The sequence below is a fragment of the Saimiri boliviensis genome, chromosome 1 (assembly GCF_048565385.1).
Source record: "Saimiri boliviensis isolate mSaiBol1 chromosome 1, mSaiBol1.pri, whole genome shotgun sequence".
Classification (NCBI taxonomy): domain Eukaryota; kingdom Metazoa; phylum Chordata; class Mammalia; order Primates; family Cebidae; genus Saimiri; species Saimiri boliviensis.
The window spans coordinates 55461201-55470709 of NC_133449.1; the positions used below are offsets into that span (position 1 = coordinate 55461201).

The window sequence follows — 9509 nt, forward strand, 5'->3', positions numbered from 1 at the left end:
AACAATTACAGTACTATATATTATTCATGGGCACTTGCAGTAATGCATGAAGTACATAAAAGCACTATTATAATAGTGCTAGTTGATTAATACTGACATGGTAGTTGAAGTATATGCTGAGAAAGAATTCAGGGAATGTTGTTTTAGCTTTGGGTGTTGGGTGAGGCGGGATCCTTTGGGTATTGATGGTGAAGCAGGATGCTCTTTTCCCAAGTTGTCCTGGAGAGAGGATCCTCTATTTTTGGTTTACAAGACCAGAGCATTAAATTATACTACAAGGGCATCTTCATTTCAGTAGTTTATTTTCAATTAGGCCAGTGAGTGGTATAAGAGTGAGGATGGTAGAAAAGTACATAATAGATGTTGTCTGCTTGATGGTGATGGAAAGGTGTTCAACTGGCTGTCCTCCAACTCATATGGAGGTAAATAAGTCAGTCACTAAAATTCAGAATAGGCATTGACTCAATGGTCAGAATATTACACATTGTTGTGTAGGCGTGTGAAGTACAGATATAAATTCTAGACTAACAATGAAAAATATAAGGTCCAATATGCCTCCTAGTTTATTAGGGATGGATCATAAGGTTGCCTAGACAAACAAAAAATGCCACTCTGGCTTCATGTGGGGTGGGATGTTGAGGGTGTTGGCTAAAGTGTAGTTATCTGGGTTGCCCAGGAGGTCAGGCAAAAATAGTACTAGAGTTATTAGAAGGAGGAGGAGAAAAATTAAACCTAAAATATTTTTGGAAAATAGCACTAGAGTTATCAGAAGGAAGAAGGGAAAAATTAAACCTAAATATCTTTGGTTGTATGATAGGGGTGGAAGGTTATTTTGTCAGGGTCTGATGAAATCCCTGAAGGGTTACTGGATCCTGTTTCATGTAAGAATAAAAGATGAGCAGCTTTTAGAGCTGTAATAATAAAGGATAAGTTGAAATGGAAAGGGAAAAATCGTGTAAGGGTGGCTTTGTCAGCTGAGAATCCACCTCAGATTCATTGCACAAGGTCAGTTCCAATAATACATGGGATGACTGGTAGTAGATTTGTAATCACTGTAATGCCTCGAAATGATATCTGACATCATGGGAGCACGTAGCCTACGAATGCTGTTGCCATAGTTGTGAGTAGGAGGATAATGCCTATATTTCAGGTTTCTGGAAGTGTAAATGATCCCTGGTATAAGCCCTGGCTAACGTATAAGAAGAGACAGATGAAAAATACTGATGCACCATTAGCATGAAAATAGCAGATCATTCAGCTGTGGTTTACATCTCAGCAGACCTGAGTGACTGAAGAGAAGGTGGTTGTGTAGTGCCTGGCCAAAAACAGTCCTGTAATGATCTGGAGGGTTAGGCAAGCACCAATAAGTAAGCTGAAGTTTCATCATGTAGAAATGTTAGATGGTGTGGGAAGATCAAAGAACAATTAATAATTTTTATTAGTGGCTGTGTTTTGCAGGTATTGGTCATTAGCATTCTTACAGTTGAAATACAACAATGATTTTTCATGCTATTAGCCATGGTTATAGTCCATATGAAAATAATGACATAGACTATATATTTATTAGGTGTCCTTTTGGTTATAGAGTGTGTAGGTTTCTCTTGGAAACCTCTATTTACAGATGTCGAGGGCTAGTTTTTAGTGGTGCTTTAGGTTGTGGTATTGTGTTGAATATTAGTGGGGCTTTTGAGGGGTTGTCTTTTTTATCTATTAGGGTGGCATGATGGTTGTTTTTGGCTCTACTACAGGAATGGCTACTGAGGAGTATCCTGAAACATGAGGATCAAGTATTGGCATCTGAGGGGCTTTGTTATTAGTACTAATAATAGAGCTGATGCTCTTTTGGTGAATAGTTGAGCAGAATGGAGTGGGGATCACAATTGATTTCAATATCATAGAGAGTTGAATGCATTTTGAGGGTGAGAGGGTGGGGTCATTGTGTGAAGATTCTGTGAGTATGGCTGCCTTCCAAAGTTATGGGTGTTGATTAGTGGTAGTTGCTGTTTTATCATCATTTGTTATTATTTATGTTGCAATTGAAATTACTTGGGGTAATAGATTAGATAACTAGGAGTGGGGTTAGAGGGATGGAATGAAAAAGGAAAGATAGTAGATTTTTAATTAGGCCTTTTTGAGTAGACATGGTAATAGATGTTGAAAATTTGGGTTTGTGTAGTGGTATGTGGTATTTGGTAGAAATGTTTCTAGTAAAATTAGTTCTAGTAGAATTGAGGCCAAATTTTGGCTTATGAATAGACCTGAGTTGGGCGAGGGTTGTACAGTGAATTGTTGCTGAGTAAAATCCTAATATATTGGAGAATTTGAATGTCTGTAATGGGTATTTTACTTTAAGGTTATTAGTTATAAAATTAAGCTCCATTGCTGGAGAGAAGCCTAAGGTGATCACACCTATGGCTGTGAGTTTCAGGTGGAGTGGCATGGTTGGTTGTTTGTGGGGATGAAGCAGGAATCATACTGTTGGTGAGGAATCCAGTGAAGATGTTGCAGACAGTTAGGCACTTAATTGAGTCAATTTGAAACAAGTTATTTTCATTAATAGTAATCAGAGTCATGAAATGAAGTTCTCCTATTAGAGTGAAGAAAATAATGTGGGTACTATAGACAGCTGTCAAGGAGGTGGCAATAAAAGTAATAAAAATGGCTGAGACATTGGTATGTGATGCATTTGCAGTTTCAATGACGAAGTCTTTAGAGTAAAAGCCTGTGAGGAAAGGCATACCTAAGTGCGAGGCTGCCGATAATAAAGGAGGAGGATGTGAAGGGTATAGTCTTGAATAGCCCTCTATTTTCAAGATGTCCTGCTCATCATTGAGGCTATGGATGATGGATCCTGAACATATAAATAATATAACTTTCAAAAAGGCATGGGTGAAGATGTGAAGAAATGCTAGGTATGGTTGATTAATGCCAGTTGTGACTATCATAAATCCTAGCTGACTTGAAGTGGACATGCTACAATTTTTTTGATGTCATTTTGCGTTAGAGCACAGATTGCTGTGAATAAGGTAGTAACAGTCCCCAGGTACAATGTAAATTTTTGGATTGATAAATTATTTTCTATTAAAGGGTAGAAGTGGATGAGCAGGAAAACTTCAGCTACAACTACAGTCCCTGAGTAGAGTAGGGCTGAGGTTGGGGTTGGACCTTCTATGGTGGTTGGAAGTCAGAGATGGAGGCCAAATTGAGCTGACTTTCCTGTTGCTGCTAAGAGAAGGATAATCAATGGAAGAGAGTTGGGGGTAGGATCTAGAATGTTTGTTGAAATTCTCATGTGTTGGGGGACAAGAGGAACCATGCTATAGCTAAAATAAAGCCTATATTGCTGATGCGGTTGTTCAGGACTGCTTGGCAGGGTGCTGTATTAGCATCTTCTTGTCCTTACCATCAGCCAATTAGTAAGAAAGATATAATTCCTATGCCTTCTTATCCAATAAAGAGCTGAAAGAGGTTGTTGGCAGTAACCAGAATTAATATTTTGATGAGGAAAATAGGTAAATATTTGAAAAGTTGATTAATGTTAGGGTCGAGTTTATAGATCATATTGAGAATTCTACAATAGACCAGGAAATAATGGTGCTACTGGGATAAATATTGTACAGAAGTAGCCTAATTTGAAGCTTAGTGAGAGTTTGCAAGTCTGGATCGTCATTCGATGTCAGTTTGAGATTATGACTTATTAGTCTGTGCATATAAGCATCGTAGGGATGAGGCTAATGATGAAGGCACATGCAATAGATGTTTTTGCATAATATGGGTATGAACCTTTTTTGCAGGGGTTAAGGTAATAATAATTGATAAGATTAGGGGATTAGGGCTGTTATAGCAGTGGAAGCATACATATTTGTTACTTATATTTGGAGTTGCACCATCCTTTAAATGTTGAGAAAGCCATGTTGTTAGGCATGGGGGCATGAGTTAGCAGTTCTTGCATACTTTCTCGGTAGATAGGAAGTTGCAGGCTTCTACTGTTAGATTCACAATCTAATGTTTTGGTTAAACTATAGGTACAGCATGTAAACCCCAAAATAATTTTAGGATTTAAGGATAATAGGAAGATAGGCGCTAGATGTATAAGTATTAATATATTTTCCTATGTAAAGGAAGGTTTGATACTGTTAATGTAATAAAGTGTCCCTCCTTGTGTTGTCATTAGCATATACAGGGAGTAAAGGGCTGTAATTAGTATATTAAGTCCTATAAGTATAAAAGTGATATTTGATCAAGAGAATGAGGCCATAGTCACAAAGAGTTTCCCTACTAGATTAATGGTAGGGGGCAAGGCAAGAATAGTACTATTTGTGAGAAGTCATCATGAGGCTGTTAGTGTTTGAAGCCTCGGGTAAGTAATGCAGTTCAGCTATGGACTTGTTCGTAGTTTGAATTTGATAGGCAGAATAGTGAGAATGAAGAGAGTTCATGAGCACTCAGAAGGGTGACCACACCTGTAAAGCTTCAAGGGTTCTGAATTAGGATAGCTGTAATAACAAGTGCTATGTGGCTTACGGAGGAGTAGGCAATAAGTAATTTTAAATTGGTTTGTTGTAGCTGCTACTGGAGAAAAAAACAAACAACAACAAAAAGAGGGCTTTCTACTTTCCTCTAGGATTCTCAACATTTGGGAAACTTTCCTGTATCTATTTAAATATTACCAGGGAAAATTAAGTTTATCCCAGTAGTATGAGTGTGTGTCTATGTTTTCTTTCTTTCTTTTCTTTCTTTCTTTCTTTCTTTCTTTCTTTCTTTCTTTCTTTCTTTCTTTCTTTCTTTCTTTCTTTCTTTCTTTCTTTTTCTTTCTTTCTTTCTTTCTTTCTTTCTTTTTCTTTCTTTCTTTCTTTCTTTCTTTCTTTCTTTCTTTCTTTCTTTCTTTCTTTCTTTCTTTTTCTTTCTTTCTTTCTTTTCTTTCTTTCTTTCTTTTTTTGAGGAAGTTTGGCTGTTGTTGCCCAGGATGGAGTGCAATGGCAAGATCTTGGCTCACTGCAACCTCTGCCTTCCAGATTCAAAGTGATTCTCCTGCCTCAGCCTCCCAAGTAGCTGGGATTATAGGCATGCGTCACCATGCTCAGCTAATTTTGTATTTTTAGTAGAGATGAGGTTTCTCCATGTTGGTCAGCCTGGTTTCAAACTCTCGAACTCAGGTGATCTGCCCACCTTGGCCTCCCACAGTGCTGGGATTACAGGCTTGAGCCACCATGCCCAGCCCATATGTTTTCAGCTCTGCATATCTAAACAAACTCTAACTCCATCACCATAGTGTGTTCATGGTCCTAAGTAGTGATAACCCAGATTGTGATAAATTTTATATACCACTTAGTAAGATGCACAACAAATACTTATTATGTAAAAAGTCATGCATGCACAGTAGACACCAAGGTGAATAAAAATTTGAATACGATTTTAACAATGCCAAGAAGCACATATTAATAAGGAAAGCCTGTATTCAGTGAAGAAAGCCTATACTCAAAATGCCTTGGGAAGAAGATTCAGATTGGCATGGGAACTAAGCCAAAATGTTACCTTCCAACAGAAGTAACTAAAGTATGTTTCAAAGGAACATAAATACCTAGCTCAAGAGATGGTGTTAGCTTTAGAAAGAGCAAAGAACAAATCTGGTGAGTATATGAAAAAATAAAAGGATTAACTCAAGAGCATTCTTGAAATAGTAGAGTCCAAACTAAACATACATAATAAAAATCACCAAAGAACTGCCAAAATTAACCTACCTTAAATATATTTGGGGATTGAAGAAGAGCCAGATTCCTTGTGCTTTTCATAACATTGCAAGATCCAGGAGAATGAAGAAAGTTTAGACCTTTTTTTTTTTTTTCGTAACTGAATGAATGATAAAGAAAACCTGATTCAGGAAATTCTTCAGAGTTTCTACAGAGAGAATAACAATAATAAAAATATAGTTGAAATTTTTCTTGAATTAACAGAATACCTGCAAAAAATTTAACTAGATATGGAAAGGTAATAAATGATTATGAAATCTCTTCATGAAAGAGCAGGTTATGAAGTGTAGTCATAAAATAGCAGGTGCTATTTATGGAATACGTGCTCTAGGAAAAATCCAATGAATATACCCATAACTAAAGGACAGTTAAGAAGGACAACAGTAGTTAGAAATTGAACCAATACCACAGTAACTCCTGTTGATAAGTGAGAACATCACAAATCTGAATCATAAATAGTAAATTTAGATGAAGAACTAAGGAGAGGTTCTGGAAACAAACAAAATCATAATAGTAAAAATAATTACCCCAATCATCTAGGGGAGATACATTTGAAAAAAATATTTAGTGACCTAGAAAATTTTGAGAATGCAGCTTGTAAATAAATGACAGTTATAAAAATAAAAAAAATAAATTAGGTATCTTAAAGTGCCTAAGTTTTCTACTAGTTCACCTAGAAAAAATAAAACATAGGTAACATTTAATAAAATAACCGACAACATAAACTCGCAAAAAGATGAAACTTACATTCATAAAAATGTTTTAAAGGCAAATCCAGTTAAATAATAGTAATAATAATTTAAAAAGTAAACAAAAACTAGACAATAGACTGTTTATTTGAAACAGAGCCAGGAATAGAAGACAACCCTTCACCTCTTTAATCAATTTCTCATTTCATGGTCATACATCATGAGTTTCTTAATTCAACAAAAATATATTATGTACTTTTTATGTGCTCATTATCATGTTAATTACTATAATGTGTTACGTGAAAGAAGATAGGATTTAAATCAACTAGAAAATAAAAGAAATAACATCATTGAAGTAAAAAATATGTGTATAAACAATGTTTTTATGGATAATCAGAAAGATATTTATAGCTAAATCCATAGCCTCTATTTGATGGCTTCAAAGTGTAATCTTAGTAATTCACTGCCTTCTTAACTCACTTGTCCCATCTATCAGTAAGTAACTTTCAAAGTCACATGTCAACAAAAGTAAAAGGCAAAGCTTAAATTCACCATGAAGTATCTCTGACTGGAAAGGAAAGACATGGAGGCCTATATAAAAAGGCATTTTCTAAGAAATACACTGAGGATTAGTCAACTTTGTCTTACAAAAACTGCATAGTATTTATTCTCAAACACACAGTTACAGTAAAAGATTTAACTCTAAAATAAAATAATTAAGTGGCCACAGCTTTTCTCTATCACAAACACAATTAACTACATATTTAAAGAAATTACTGTTTGTATATTACCCTGGCAGACAAAGAAATAGCAAGTGTCATTTCTTACTCTGCAAGAAATTAGAGACTTTCAAACATCCAGTTTAAATATCTAAGTTCATTTTTGAGTTCAAGATTTTTCTTGGCTTATAAATAAAGTTTTCAAAGGTATCTGTAAACTTATTATAGTTTATAATAAATTTTGGGACTTAATTATTCCAAATATTTTAAGGGCAGGTAAAATCTTTTTTTTTTCCCCTTAGGGCTGATTGTTTTTTCTTTTTTTAGACAGTTTTCTATTATTGAAATATAAATATTGTATGTATTTAAGGTGTTCAAGTTAACGTTTTTAATATACCTCTATATTGTGAAGTGATAATCATGTTCTAGCTAATTAACATACATATCGCCTCTACATGCATACTTACTATTTGATTACAAAGAGCTTTTAAGGAAGGAAGTAAAGCTGACTCTCAAGGCTGAAGTCATGTCTGGAAGAATTTACATTTGCAGCTGTGTTGTGTTGTTACCAATATCTGCTGGGAAAATGCTCTGACATTTTCTCTGAAATGATTAGACAATCATCTTCCTAGAAATAGGCTGGCATGCCCCAAATAGTACATTTAGTCTGCTTGCATAAGGGTCTATAGTTCAAGCTGGAGCATTTAAAAGGTTACATAGCAAACATCCTCTAGCTATATTCCAATTTTCCACTTCAAAGCTTTGGATCAAAAGGTGTCAATATTAATTGCATTTTAAGTTTGTATTTAAAATGTAGGACCAGATGTTAAAAAGAAAGAATAGGATTTAATCTTCAATAGAATTAATATAGTTTGCAATCAATGCAGTTAATGCAATTTGCCTAATAAATGTCTTTTTAAATTATTTTTAAATGAACATTATATGAAAATAGTCATTTTGAAGGAAGGTAAGGTTATGTTCTTATTTTAAAATGAAGAAAAACACTTTTTTAATATTTTTAACTTATAAGAACAGTAACTCTTGTTGATAAGTGAGAACAGATACTACACTTGATCTTAGTCAAAAGGCATAGATATTTAGGTATAATCTTATTTTTTGATCAAACACTTACTGTTTGATTGAAAATGCATTATTCTCTTCCAAAGTTGTATTACTATTACCACTCACACACTTCATCTTCTCTTTTAGCCCTAATACAGAGCTTCATTTTTTAACTTAACCTGGTAAACAAAACTAATAACATTCAGTGTTGTATTATGACTGTTTTAAAAGCTCAACTAACCATATGATTATAGGTAGTGGTAATACAAGTGTAGATTATGATAAAATGATGAGTTATATTGCATAATATGTGCAATTTTTCCTTACAATTTGTCTGCAGGTAGGTAGTTCTAGTTTAGTTTTAACTTCCTACCTCTTTCTACCTACGGTGTATCAGTAATATCTCTCTTTGTTCATATTGCAGCTGCAGAAACACCCATCAAACCCACACAAGGCATTCTCTAAAACGAAGTTGTTTTTTCTTTCATTTTTCTGTTTTATCATGAGGAGCTGCTTTCCACATGCACTCCTACTTCCACTCCTAGCAGAAGCTCTCTCTCGAGAGTAACTGGTCATAATTTGCTCATATAGCCAAACTTTACATAAAAAAGAAACCAAAATGAGTCTTCATGTATCTGACCTCTATCGTGGGGAAATGACTTTGTTAGCTAGAAATATAAAGATTTGAGGGTTGCTATTGAATAGGTAATCAGTAGTGTCTTCCATTTTCATATAACAAGGAAACAGATTGAAAAGAGGTTAAGGTAAAAAATATAATGTTAATTTTAGATCAGGTTTTTTGTTGTTTGTTTGTTTTTGAGATGCAGTTTCACTCTTGGTACCCAGGTTGAAGTGCAATGACACAATCTCCTCTCACTGCAACCTCTGCCTCTCGGGTTCAAGGGATTCTTCTGACTCAGCCTCCTGAGTAGCTGAGATTACAGGTGCCTGCCACCATGCCTGGCTAATTTTTGTTTTTTTAGTAGAGGTGGAATTTTATCATGTTGGCCAGGCTGGTCTCAAACTCCTCACCTCAGGTGATTTGCCCACCTTGGCCTCCCAAAATGATGGGATTACAGGCATGAGCCACTGCTCCCAGCCTTAGACCAGGGTTTTAGACCATGCTACACTCTACTGTGTTAACCACAATAAAATCACACGTGTGGGCAAGGAAAAAAAATAGGTGTATTTGGCTTCTGCAAAACAAAATTAACAAAATATCTGGTATACATCTATAACATTTTATATTAAAAATTATTTGCTATAATTATTTGTTATAACTGTTTGCT

General features: G+C 35.0%; 2 pseudogenes; both read right to left on the reverse strand.

Moving 5' to 3' along the window:
• Positions 1-2369: 2369 nt before the first annotated feature.
• LOC120367932 (NADH-ubiquinone oxidoreductase chain 5-like) lies at positions 2370-3561 on the reverse strand (annotated as a pseudogene).
• Positions 3562-8149: 4588 nt separating this feature from the next.
• On the reverse strand, positions 8150-8255 carry LOC120361856 (U2 spliceosomal RNA; annotated as a pseudogene).
• Between the last annotated feature and the right edge of the window lie 1254 nt (positions 8256-9509).